Here is a 14457-nt window from a genome sequence, read left to right on the forward strand (position 1 = left end):
ATCAGAATAATAAAAAAGCATAGCATACTAAATCCATTAGAAACATGGGAGTCACAATGACCTAGGTATACTTTGCAGTCTTTCTCACTAACTTAATTCACTACTATCAAATTCAACCTTAGTTCTATTGTCTACCCGTGGCGTTTTCTACCTCCCTGACAGACCAATCGGATTCTCAACTCTGGCTGCACCTTAGAATCTTTTAATTTTTTTTTTTAATAAGGAACTTTAAAATGATGTAAATTCCAGGCCCAGGCTTGGACCAATTGAATGAGAATTAATACTTAATTCTTTAGGTGATTCTAATGTGCAACCAGGGTTAAGTATCATTGCTACACCTTAAAAGGTGCAACATATACATAATGTCTGTCTGTGTGCATGATGCACTATTTAATGGTAACAGAAGTTGAAAAGAATATTATGTGCCCAATATTAAAGTAATGAAATGAAGTAATATTGGTGAAGTAAGAAGCCCTTAGTAGAGCAGAGAATCTCAATGATGCTCGAATATTCCAATTAGAATTTAGCTACCAAACAAATCCTCAAGCAACAATATGTGATATTATGAAGTACACAGAAGCAGTACATGATAAAGTCATGTCCTCAAGAAGCTTATAACTTAGATCAAGATATAAACATAACATGGAGAAAATCATTACAAAGTCAAATTTTAAATGAAAGACATTGCATAAGGCTGAAAAATAATTCCAGATAAGTAGAAATTCAGTTAACTTTAGACATTGCTGAGGGACTTTTGGAAGAAGCAGCAGCATTACTGAGCTTGAAGGATCATCAGGTTTTAAATAGATGCAGAGAAGGAGGAAGCATATTCAAAATAAAGGGAACAGTAACATCTCTGAGTATATCAAGGAATGGGAGTCATCCCTGCTGTTATAGATTGTGTATGTTACGGAGTCCTGAGACAAACAGGGAACTGTGATATAAGCATAGAGACAAAATGAAACTGAAAATCTAATTATGTCTAATATTTGTCATACCGATTTTTTTTTTTTTTTACCAATTCATTTAACCATTCTGAGCCCTGAGTTACTCAAAAGATTTTACACTGGGGCAATAATATCTATTGTATGAGACTACAGTTCATTTAATAATATACATAAAGTAAAGCAATGTTTAATAATAATGTATTTAATAGTTTTATATATAATATTTCACTTGAATATTATAAATATTATACTTAATATGGTATCAAAATAATTACAAAAATTATAACAAAACAGTGAGAGAGGTGGTTAGAATGAGGGATACTATGAAGCTAATTATGGCTGATAAGAAATGTCTTGGAGAGGGGAACACTACTTAGTTATTTCAAAGGGAATTAAGATATATGTTTGAGCTACAGGACAATGATAGCACACTTGGAAAAGCAATACAGCAGCATCATAAAGAATGAATAGGAGAAAAGAATGTAGAAAGTCAGGAAGCTATTAAAAACTCTAGTGGGAAAAGATGAGAGTTTAGATTAGGACTTTGATAAGGTCTGGATATGAAACTCCATATCACTTATAAGGATTCTTGGACTTTCCCCTCAAGCAATTTAAAAAAGAACAAAATTGAAGGACTAATACTACCTGATATTAAGGCTTAAAATAAAATCTCAATAGTCAAGACAGCATGGTATTGGTGAATGGACATACATGTACATTAATGCAACAGAGAGGCCAGAAATAGATTTTCATATATATAATTTTTTTTTTTTTGTCAAAAGTACAAAGACAATTCCATGGACTAATGATGGTCTTTTCAAGAAAATACGCTAAAACATTTGGACATCTATATGCAAAAAAAATAGATCATAGATCTAAATATAAAACCTAAAAGTTCAAAACTTCTACAAGAAAAAATAGAAGAGAAAAATGTTTGATCTCAAGTTGAGCAAAGAGTTCCAGTGTATAATACTGGAGACAATCCGTAAAAGCAAAGAAATGCTAAATTAGGATTCATCAAAGAAATCTTATGTTATGTATACAACATTGTTAATAAAATGAAAGAAGAGCCACAGACTGGGAGAAAATACTGGCTAATCTCATGTCAGAAAATATATAAAGAACTCTAAATTTCAGTAAGAAAACAACCGCCTAATTTTAAAAAATGGGCAATATTTGGCCAAGTATTTAACCAAAGAAGATATATAGATGGCACAAAAGAACATGAAAAGATTCTCAATATCATTAGCCATTAGCTAAATGCAAATTAAAAGTAAAGAGATACACTTCATACTTACTAGAATGGCCAAACAAACAAAACATCTGATGATACCAAGGACTGGTAAGGATATGAAGAAACAAACTGTCCTTCATTGTTGGTGGGAATGCAAAATCCTAGAGCCACTTTGGCAGTTCCTAGTAGAATTAAATATACACTCACCGTATGACCCAGCAATCCCACTCCTGGTATTACCCACAAGAAATGAAAACTTACACTTATAGTAGCTTCATTCATAATCACCAAATCTGACAATCTACTATATCCGAACAATGAAACTCTAGTCAGCAAGAAACAGGAACTATAGATAAATGCAATAACATGTATGAATCAAAATCAGAAAGCTACTGAATGAGTCCATTTATATGACAATTCAGAAACAGGCACAATGTTAAGACAAAAAAATATCAGTGCTGCCAGTGTTTGCTGGTATGAAAGCAGCATGAAGAAAGTTTTAGAGTGATAGTACTATTTTGTATTTGTCATAGTATTTATACAACTTAATTCATTTGTCTGATCTCATGGATATGAAGAGGAATATATTTTACTAAATGAAAAGGAATATATTTTACTAAAATGAAAATAAAAATGTGGCTAAATTTCATAAAAGTTCCACTGAGTAAAATGCAAAAGGAGAAGGAAATGCCATGGTTTTCTAAACTAGATCATGGTATCGAGAGAGGGAAAACAGAAGATCAAGTTCCCTGGCATTCATCTGGCTGGTACTACTTCACTGGCGTACCACTGAGATAAAATTGTACTAATGATAATCAAGCAAACATTCTCTTTCTTCCTGACAGGCTTGCAGGAAACTGTCAAACTTTCTGAACATACATCTTAAGAATTTCAATCCTGCTATAGAAATAATTCTCAGATATCAGAGTACCTTCAAACAAACAAGTGATTGTATCTTTTCCATCTAAACAAGCAGCACCATCAATGCCCCCCCATCTACCCTACTGTTCACGCCAAAGACAGGAAATCACACATGATTCTTTCCTTTTCAGTCATCTCCCCCTACAAATGTTCCAGTTGCTCAGGTAAGTTTTATCTCCAAAATACACATTGAATTTTTACCTTTTTTCCATCTTTACAAGTGTCTGGGCCAAGATACTATTATCAGTCTTCTGAAAAACTGCAAGCAGCTCTTTAGCTGGTCTTCTTGAATCCCCTGCCAGCTCCCCACAATCCAGGGACCAAAAAACATGAATCAAATCACATCACTTCTCTGGTCCAAACACTTCACTGGCTTCCTACTACATATATACTAAAAAAATAAAAAATTCTTGACCTATAACATCCCTCATGAGGTGGCCTTGTCTCCTCTCCAACTTCACAGCACAAAATACCCTCATCCTGCTCTAATTAGACTGCCATCAAATTGCTCTCCTTTCTGTAATTCTGCAACTTAAACATTTCTTATTCCTAGAACATTCTCTTTTGTTGTTCCTGGTTTTTTTTTTCCTCCCCCTTACTGCTTTTTCCCGTTATCATTTGGCTAAATCCTTCTCAAATTTCATTTCAAGTACACTGTCTGCTCCTCAAAGAGGCCTCCAGTGACCTCAATCGCAACAAATGTAGCAAAACCAAAAGTCACCACCTCCGTCCGCACTGGCTTCTTCACAGTGGTCAGAAGGATGGGTGTGTATTTGTTTCCACTACTGTGTTTGTCCATTCTCTAAACTAGAATGTAAATACCAGGAATACAGGAACCAGGTCTGCCCTGTACAGCACTGAGTGCTCTTGAGCCCAGCACAGTTCTGCTTAAAGACATAACCTATAAAACTTAGTTAAGTGGATAAATAAAATCTGCAATCGCTTATCCATCTTGACTATTCAGAGTACTTTTCAGAGTGTACTATCACCATTTTATTTCAAGACTCCCTTTTTTTGCCCTGAATTAATGGTTCAAGAGTCGATATCAGACATGATCCAAGTAAATTATCATATTCCACAATATTCCCTGACAGTAAAGGGATACATAATCTTTCTTCTCATAACCTACTGCCCAGTTAGCGGCTTCTGTACATGTATGTGAAGCTTAGGAGAGTCCAAAGGCCAGACAGTCAGGATAACTCCTGAGTGAAGTCTCTTTCAACATGGAACAAAGCTCTCAGATCAATGCTCTTGTAAAGACCTAATTTAAAGTTGAATATTATTGAATTAAAACCTTTAAACTATAATTGAAATGTAAAATCACAATTACTATTTTAACTGTGAATTCCCTCTGATTTCAATAAAAATATCCTCATTTGAGATAAAAGAGGGATAATTGTGGCAAAGGAGAGTGATACATACAAATGTCTACATATACAGGAATAGAAATTTTTAACGTGATTTCCTGCTTTACAACAATGTGGTTTTATTGTTTTAGATTTTATTTTAAATGATCCTTGAAGTCTGTAAGTGCCACATTAAGAACTTTATGCCTTGAGTGGTTGTTACAGCAGAAGTAGAAATAAATTTCTTAAGATATTCCACAACCCCCTCCAGCTTTTGCTCTATTATTGTTACTAATATACTACTTAGAATAGTTTTACTACTCAGCTGGGAGTATAAGGAAATTGAAAACAATATGCATGCCTTATTTGTTAAATGAACTGCAATAAACCATGCTACAAATCCTGACCACCCTAGTAAATCAGATGTTAATGCATTTTCCTATTTATTAACGTTATAAAATTGCTTTAAACAGTCCTCTCAATTTGAGGAATTGAATATAACTTTTGCTCCCTTTTACGATCTTAGAAAACTGTAATTGAAAAAATATATATTTTTTCCAAATACAAAAACTGAACATTTCCAGAACAAGTAAATGGGCTTTTTAATGATCATATTGCCCCAAATCCTTCATCAAATGTAATTATATTAACTATTTTGAAATTACATATGTACACCTCCAAGCTAGTTTGTAAGGATGTATTAGACAGTTGTTCACACTGATAATGAAGTTCAAGACATTTGTTTGTTTTACTCTGTGTTTTGCTAGTTGAAGGCCTATATAGGCTCATGCAGGAGGAAGCACAGATTTTATCCATTGCTCCAGCCAGCTATCTAATAAAATAATTCTGTTGATTAGAAGGGAATATACTGAATAAAGATTTTTCAAATAATCAGTTATGAAAGAATAACTCAAAACCAATGTTTCTATATCTAGCGGCCTGCAACTATAATAGAGATGGCTGTAATTAGAATGTCTAATTATTGACATTTTATTTCATTATTTTTTTAAAGATCTTATTTTATTTATTTGACAGAGAGAGAGACAGTCAGCGAGAGAGGGAACACAAGCAGGGGGAGTGGGAGAGGAAGAAGCAGGCTCCCAGCGGAGCAGGGAGCCTGATGTGGGCCTCCATCCCAGGACTCTGGGATCACGACCTGAGCCGAAGGCAGATGCTTAACAACTGCGCCACCCAGGCTCCCCTAATTATAGACATTTTAAAATCTAAATGTTTGGGGCATCTGGGTTGCTCAGTCTGTTCAGCGTCTGCCTTCTGCTCAGGTCATGATCCCAAGGTCCTGGGATCAAGCCCGGTGTAGGACTCCCTGCTCAGTGAGGAGCCTGCTTCTCCCTCTCCCTCTGCCTGCTGCTCCCTCCGCTTGTTCTCCCTGTCAAATAAATAAAATCTTTGAAAAATAATAAAATAATAACATAAACAAAATCTAAACGTTTAAGTTGGAAATGTCTATGACTGTATATGCATATGCATGTTTTCATTAAATTGAGAAAATATTATTTTAAAACATGTAACTATTAATGTGCTCTTAAGGAGATAAGGTTTAAGGTTGGGGAAAAAAAAACAAAACTTTGGGCCATGTGGGTGGCTCAATTAAGCGTCTGACTGCTCGTTTCGAGTCAGGTCATGATCTCAGGGTGCTGGGATCAAGCCCCATGTCAGACTCCACACTCAGCAGGTAGTCTGCTTCTCTCCTCCCTCTCCCCTTGCCCCTCCCCTCCCCCTGCATGCCCCATGAAGGCACTCTCTCTTTAATAAATAAATAATTAAAACTTTATTAATGTCAATGCTGGTGGGAAATTCTAAGGAAACATTTTTATAAGTTTTAAAACATTTATTTTTATACCTTATCTCCTTTGCCTAATCATAGTTAATAATCAACAAAAATCTAAAATTCTAAATTCCATAAAATGACTACAACTTTCCATCATTTTAATTCTTTACATCCCTTACCCTACTCCAATTGTTTCTTGAATCCTTCAATTCTCCCCATGCCTTGGTCTCTGATTTTTCCCTCACAATCCAATAGTCCTCTCCATGCCTTATTTGTCCCCTAACACTCTCTATACAAACACTACTGTCTTCCTTCTATTTCAACTGTTCTTTTCCCTCTATTTAAGATTCTCCAATTATCTTCCTTTCTGGCTACTCCGATCCTGACTCACTCCCACAATCATCTTTCCTCTTGGTGACAAGAGCCCTGTTGGAGAAAAGGACATGACCCTCAGAATTAGCAAAACTAAAGACCTGCAGTCTCAAAAATTCAGCTGGACACTCAAAATTGCCACCAAAGCTATGTTCATCGTTCATTTATTCATTAACTCATCATTAACTTATCATCACTTTTTGGCCAATAAATCTTTATTTAGTCATAAAAATTGACCAGGCACAGCTAACACTATGGTGAACAAATTTAAGTCCTTACTAACAGCTAGGTAGAGATACCAGACAAATATATAATTATTACAGGAATTGGCAAGTTCCAAGAAGAAAAATTAAATGGTGCAAGGAGACATTTGGGTTGAATATTAGGGAAAGGTTCTCTGATAAGGTAACACTGTACAGAGATCTTAAGTGTGAAACAGAGGCATATTTAGATATAGGGGAAGAGTTTTGTAGCAGAGGGAAAAGTAAATTCCTCTGTAATTGCTTCCAAAAAGTCACCAATAACCATAATTGTTAGGAGCATAGGCTCTTGAGTCCTACTTCCTGAGTCTGAATCCAACTGCGTCACTTACAAGCTGTATGCCTTTAAATAAGTTAATTAACTTCTACCTTCATTTGCGAAATTTCAGTAGTATTTGTCCTTATCTCTGGGGGAAGAAAGTAATCTTGAGGGTTTAAAGAGTTAATATATGTAAAGCACTTTGACAGATCTCTGAAACATAGTAGGTATTCAATTTATTTTAGTTCTTAATCCCACTGGAGATCATTCATCCTTATCAAATTTGACTTTTCTGTAGGATTTATCTCTTTCATTCACTTCCATAGTAACACTGTTTTTTGGGTTTCTACTTATCTCTTTATGTAACTACAAAGATTTTTTTTTTTTCCCTTCAATTTGCCAACAAATAATCTCTAAGACAAATACTCTTTTAGAGGGTATTACTTTGGTTTACATGTCAAGAAATGTCCTGTCCTCAGGGCACGTGGGTGGCTCAGTCGTTAAGTGTCTGCCTTCAGCTCAGGGCGTGATCCCGGAATTCTGGGATCAAGCCCCGCATCTGGCTCCTCCGTGGGAAGCCTGCTTCTTCCTCTCCCACTCCCCCTGATTGTGCTCCCTCTCGCTGGATGTCTCTCTCTCTCTGTCAAATAAATAAATAAAATGTTAAAAAAAAAAAAAAAAAGAAAAGAAATGTCCTGTCCTCAGCTCTTTTCTTTATCTGCCTTCACAGGATAGGTAATTCCATTCATTCTTGATCCTGCAGTTATATGCATACTTTTCAAATGCCCATGACCCTCAAATTTGCATCTGTAGCTTAGACTATTTACCCTGAAGCACAAACTCCTAAATCCAACTGCTAACTTGATATCACCATGTGAACCTATGTCTAAAAGACATTACAACCTTAAGATGGCTAAAATTAGTACTGATTCCCCATACCTTCTATAAATCTGTTCTAGAGTTCAAGTCTTCCTTATGCCAGTAGATAACAACCACCACTTTTTTTAGAACTAAATTCTTGGAATCACTCTTGACTCTTCTCTCTCTTCCCATCTCACAACCAAAACATCAACAGAATTCTGTAGCTTTGCACCCAAAAATAGGCAAAATTTAACTCAAATATCTACTGCTGTAACCATAGACTAAGACTACTGCAATAGCCTTTTATTGGCTACTATGCCTCCATTGTCAACTCCCTAACGTAACACAACTTCTTCATACAACAAGAAAAATAATTTCTTAATCAAAAATGAGATTATAATTCTCTGCTTAAGAGAGCCTTCAAATTGCTCTCTATTGCCACTAAAATAAAATCCAAACTTCTCACTATGGCCTACAGTGCCTATAAGATTTAACTTTTACCTAAATGTCCAAGCCTATGGTCTCCCCCCACCATCCACTATATCCAACCACACTGGTTTTTATTGTGTCCCACAGACACATCAAACCTCTTGAACGTCTTTTGACTTATTGTTTCATCTATTTGGAATGTTCCTTCCCTGGAGCTTTTATGGCTGCATTCTTCTCATGATGTAAGTATCAAAGCAAGTGAAGACAGTCATCTCTAAGCCAAGTATACACTTAGCAGAATTTTACGTAGGGATGTATTTAAGGGCTTGGGCTTTGCCAACATTTCCTGGACTCAAATCTTAATTCTATTATTTACTTACATAAAGGCACATAGAAATTAAAAATAAGAAGCTTAACTCTTCCTATTGAATAAAAAGGAAAGCAACCTTTCCCTTTTCTTAGTGCATTTACTTTAGAAAACTTAAAATTGTAAGTTCTTTCTCTGTTTCTTAAAACCTATGTACATTAAAAAAAAAAAGCGAAAAAAGCCTTTTGCCAGTTTTACAACCTAGGTATGTCTTTCTCAAGAATCTGGGGATCATTTCTTTGATAGGCAATCATTAAGGAACATAGTACTTTTATCTCCTAGTTCCTTTGGAAGGTTAGGAGCCTAATTTTGACAGGTGCCAAACTCTAAGATGTGAAACTAACTCCTGTCATAAAGATATGTTTATTTTTCCTTTGGATAAAGCCAATAAGCAAAAACAGATGGTCACCCCAACTACCAGGTGAATCTATAGTGAAGGATGCATGACAAATGGTGACATCAAGTCTCTTACTCAAGGACTATTTACTGTTTGTCTTGAAAACATGTATGTAATAGGTTGTATCTGCTTGGCTATATATATGGTGAGATGTCTTTTTTTCTTTGCATTCTCTTAACAGATTGCCTGTGATGCATTTTGGTTTAATGCTTATTGAATAACAAAACTGTTTTCTTTCTCTTCTGCTTTTGTGGAGAGATTATCTGGGTTAGGAGATTTTTTTTTTAATTATTTTCTCCACACTTGCTAGCTATGAACTAGCAAGTTACTTAACATTTCTGCCTCACTTTCCTCATGTGAAATATAAGGAAAGGAGGAGTAATAAGGAGTAATAATACCTCCTAAGTTCCTTTAGGAAGACAAATGAATTTAACCACATAAAGAAGAGTACCTGGTACAATGAAAGTGTGGTTGATAATTATTAAGTGTTCTTAATATTCTAACAGCATAATACAATCCTGAGTAATACCAGAAGTCTTTATTCATTTTAATGTTCACCAGTTTATTATATGTCTCCTTCCTCAACAAAGCTTTGACTATTTCTCCTTCTGTTTCCAGTGCCTTCTCATAAATACCAATTAATATTTATTTACTGATTGACTAAGTAAATTTGAAGAAACAAACTAGAAGATGACAAATACTATTAAAAGGGAGCTCTTTCCTCTGCTTCCTTTCTCACAGCCTGTTAGTAAGAAGCCACAAAGATGTTTTTTTAATATTTTATAAATATTTATAAAAATATTTTATATTATATATAAATATATAAAAATATATATGAAACTTAAAAAGCATGCCTTTGTAGCCATTTATTTTTAGGGAAAAAACCTTCAAGTTTTAATAGCTTATGAAATTTATGTCTTTGGATCATCAATAACAGAATAACATTCAGTATACTTGGCTTTAAAAGAAAAGTTGTAATATATTTCAAATGACGGTAATATTTTAAAAGTTTCAGTGCTTAAGAGAATGTTTCATTACTTGGAAGATTCATTTCTATGGGAAAATATTTTATTTCAAATAAAAACAAATGAATTGGGTATTAGATGTTTTCTTTGCATGCCTTTTCCCTCAGTTACAGATATGCACATGTCTGTATGTATACATGTATAGATGTCTATTAGTAAATGCTTTGAGTTTTAAACACAAGAAATTTGGGTTTGTATGTACAAAACAGAATCAAATTAAAATTCTGCTCACATTGCAGTGATATAGTCCTTACAGTTTAATGAAAATGCAAATGAGTTAACAGCTTAGATGAATAATACATGTTCCTGTATGCTGTATGTACTAAAAAAAAAAATCCCTCAGATAAATGAGTTATAAATTTCAGCTCATTTTCAGCATTTGGTGGTACAGTATACCCTTTATGGGATATAAAAATTGGTTATTGTCTCATACCAGTTATAAGGCCCCATTTATAAACAAAATATTAACATAAAATAATTGTTAGTAGCTATTTCAGAATGCCTCACATATTCATCGTATTATTCACATAAGAGAATTTTGAAATAGTCATCACTTCTAGAGTAAACAAGTACAACAAATTCCCATCTCTCTTCTGATATGTCTTTTCTCCTCTGTCAAATACATAGATAATTTTCAATTTTTGAACTTCTACTTTTACTAAGAAAGTAAATAGGGAAAGGAGGTATTATGTGGACAAATAATTTTTAAAACTGTAATTTTGAAAAAATTCTTGACTTAAATATAACAATTAGCCTTTGCTTTCATATAAGCTTTTGAGGTTTTATGCTATTAAAATCGACAAAGAGATACAGGAATTTTCATTTCTTATTTCAATTTCCTTTAGAGTAGTTGTTTAATTAAGAAAAGTCAATGTCCACCTCCTTTTGGAGATATACATTTAATCTCCTCACACATTCCTTACTCAAAATAACTTCTTTTAATTTCCCCCTGAAAACAGGTATGTAAATGCTTCAAATGGTGGTATTTAGGTATGCAACAGTTGCTGGGGCTCATAATCTTATACCCAGTCCATCATGTGAATTAATTAATCTTATTACCTGTATGGCCATACCTGCTTTAAGGCAAAATATGAAACCCACATACTTTACTGAAGGGTACGGCCTTGACTGTCATATTTTTTACTACATAGGCCTAAGTGCAATCCCTAGCACAGCTAATTGGGCCAAAGTTTGATCCCTTCCAAAAACCTTGGTTTGAAAAAATAAACTACACTTAGGAGATTCTCTCTCATTAATTGCACTAACAGAAAACAAATTAGCTAATTAACAATGGGTATTGGGATGAAAGAATGACCTGAAAGTAGATTGAGGATTATGGTAAATCAAAGTTAAGTGTACAGAGAAGGCATGAGAGGACAGAAACGATAAGTAAGCAGAGGAAGAAAAGAAATCAGGAGAAAGAGTTCATGTGGCATATGAGTCATGTCCAGGGTCATATCCATGGTAGGGGACCCAAGTTGAGACTGCTATGGCCTAGTCCTCAGCATAGCTCAGAGTTCAGCATTAATATCCAGGCTAAGCTTCATGAGAGCTGGCTTCATGAAGTCTCTTCTTTGTGGATTTCTATTATGTTCTACTTATATCCTCATGATAAATGACACTTAGCTAAACCTAGCTTCTTTGGTCCTTTCTCATCTGAAACAAAAATATCTATGGAAGACACATGGTCAATGTGGCATTTCAGCTCAAAGTAAAATGCATCTTTTCAAGCAAATGTGGGACTTTCAAAAACTCTTCATTTGAAACTTATTGTCCGTGGTATATACCCCAGGTAGTGTTTCATTATGTCTTTGAACCACAGAATTTTAGGTCTACAAGTAACACTAGATATCATCTATTTTTATGTTATCATTTTAAAGAACAGAAATTTAGAATCCCAAGTACCTTTTGTCATTTGCTAAAGGTTATACTGTTCTAAATCAATTTAGCAGAGACTAGAATTCAAGTATTCTAGCCCCTACAGAGAGGAAAGAGAGGTAGAGGGAAGAAGGAAAAAAAGAGAGGAGAGACAGAAACAGAAAGGGACAAAGAGAAAGTGACAGAGAGAGAGAGAGACCATAAATATGTGATATTAAAAAAAAATAATCACTTGGAAAATTTATCTTAGTGTCTATCTATTTAATTTGGGCATTTCTTTGTTACCAATAGTACCTACTTAGAGATAACACCCTTTTATTCTGATAGATGAAACAAGCAGTCTTGTCAAGAAGACCTGTCAAGAAGAAACCGCTGTCTTGTCAAAAAAATAAAATACAATAAAAAGAATATAGATTGTCTTGGATACTGCTGGAAGAGTGATTGCTAAAAACTAAACATTAGCAAGATTGTAAAAGTCTTATGGACCTTATAAGAAGCACAGGTGCATATCAAATATTTTTACACTGAAAAATTCGTATTATTGTGTATATATAATTAAAATAGATGCCTATGAAGATTAAATCAATTTAAAGCACTCAACATTGTCCCTACCTCATAGTAAGAGCTCAATCCACATCAAATGATTTTCTTAACGAATATATATATATATAAAGAAAGAGATAGAGAAAGGGACAGAGAGAGGGAGAGAATGTGATTATATCTTCACTCTTTATTGTGGTAAATGTTACAATGGGTCTCATTTCTTTAACTATGTAGTTTGTTTTTTCTTTATAATTTCTCCATTCGCCTTCCAAATTGAGTAATTTTTTTCACTAAAGAACTTGAGTTTTAAACAAATGGATACATTTCATTCTTGATCATACTGGCCTATTGTTTTGCATAAATTGTCAGTTTCTAAGTTTACTCAAGGCAGTTTAAGGAAAAAAGCTAAACTTATTGTCATGATAAAGAGGCATTACATAGAATCAAAGACAGCAAGTACAGCTGGATACTATCAAATTAATCAAAATTCAATATCAGAAATCCAGATTATTAATAATAATATTAATATATAATATTCTGTGATTTTCACTAGATACGAACAGTTATTATCAGAGGAGCCATTATGGACATAGCATTGGAAATTTTCATTTAAAAAGTTAGTCTTAACATTATATATCTATTAAGCATCATTTTCCATTGGCCATGTCAATTTCAGAAACACGGTGTTAAATCTTAGCATGTGTATGAAACTAAATACACAGTTCTTTATTTTTTCTCATTAGCGCTAAGGAGGGTTTTCCTAGAATGTATTCTAGGAGTGGAGGAGGGGAATACAGACCAGAGAAGATTTTTAGCAGAAGAAATTTAATAAATGGTGCCTTTCTATATAGTATTGTATGAGAAGGATTTATATTTCAGGGAAAAGCCAAGGACTTTAATGTAGAAGACTGGGGAACAATAGGAAAGGATGGGAAAGTTCAAATTGAAGATAGCATTTATAAATTAATGGTTGGGCCACGTAAAGTTTTGATGATCCAACATGTAAATCTAGCTATGAAGTCGATTTATCTAGCTTTGTGGTCCATTCCTATTTGTTATTTATGCTTTTAATTTTGGCTTAGACAGCAGCCATAAGTTTACTAAAAGAAATAAATATAAGAGTCTCTCTGGGCTTGCCTTAGGGAATCAAACTGATTTCATACATCTTTGCCTTGAACTGGATTAGACCTTTTGAAGATAAATATAACTGTGGAATAGAAAAAAAAGATGGTTGAAGACCTAATGTGTTTGGTCTTATCTTTGAAACAGTTATCTTTCCTTCCTAGGTAAAAATGACTTACTTTTGAGGTTCACTGGAAAAAAGAAAATATCTTCTGTAAGTGGTACTCAAAGTTTAGTTGTAACGGTTTTTAAGGATTAAATGGAAGTTCTGGGGAAGAATAATCAGAAGAGAGTAAGCAGAACAATAGCTCCTTGGGTTTGGGCTTTAAAAATAAACTATAGAGTTTATTTTCCCCATTCATGAAGAACACATATTTCCTAAGACCACCATCAGGAAAGATTATTGACCAATCAGACTACAAAAACAAGTTTTGTTATTTTCAGGCTCTAACTAGATTTCCAGTTAGAAATAATGAAGCAATGGAAAAATTGAAATAATGGAAAATGGAAAAGTGATAGAAAAAGAGTATCAAGAGAACAGTGAAGTGAAACACAGAAAGAAATGTTTCATGAATTGTGTTAACTGCTGCTGATAATGAGTCAGATAAATTACAATTTCATAGCACAAAGTCAGCCTTACTATTATGTAAGACTTGAGATTCAAAGATGACTTCAAAGACTACATATGCAGTTCTTTAATACTCTCT

This window comes from Ursus maritimus, unplaced genomic scaffold (assembly GCF_017311325.1).
Source record: "Ursus maritimus isolate PB19 unplaced genomic scaffold, ASM1731132v1 scaffold_3, whole genome shotgun sequence".
Taxonomy (NCBI): Eukaryota; Metazoa; Chordata; class Mammalia; order Carnivora; family Ursidae; genus Ursus; species Ursus maritimus.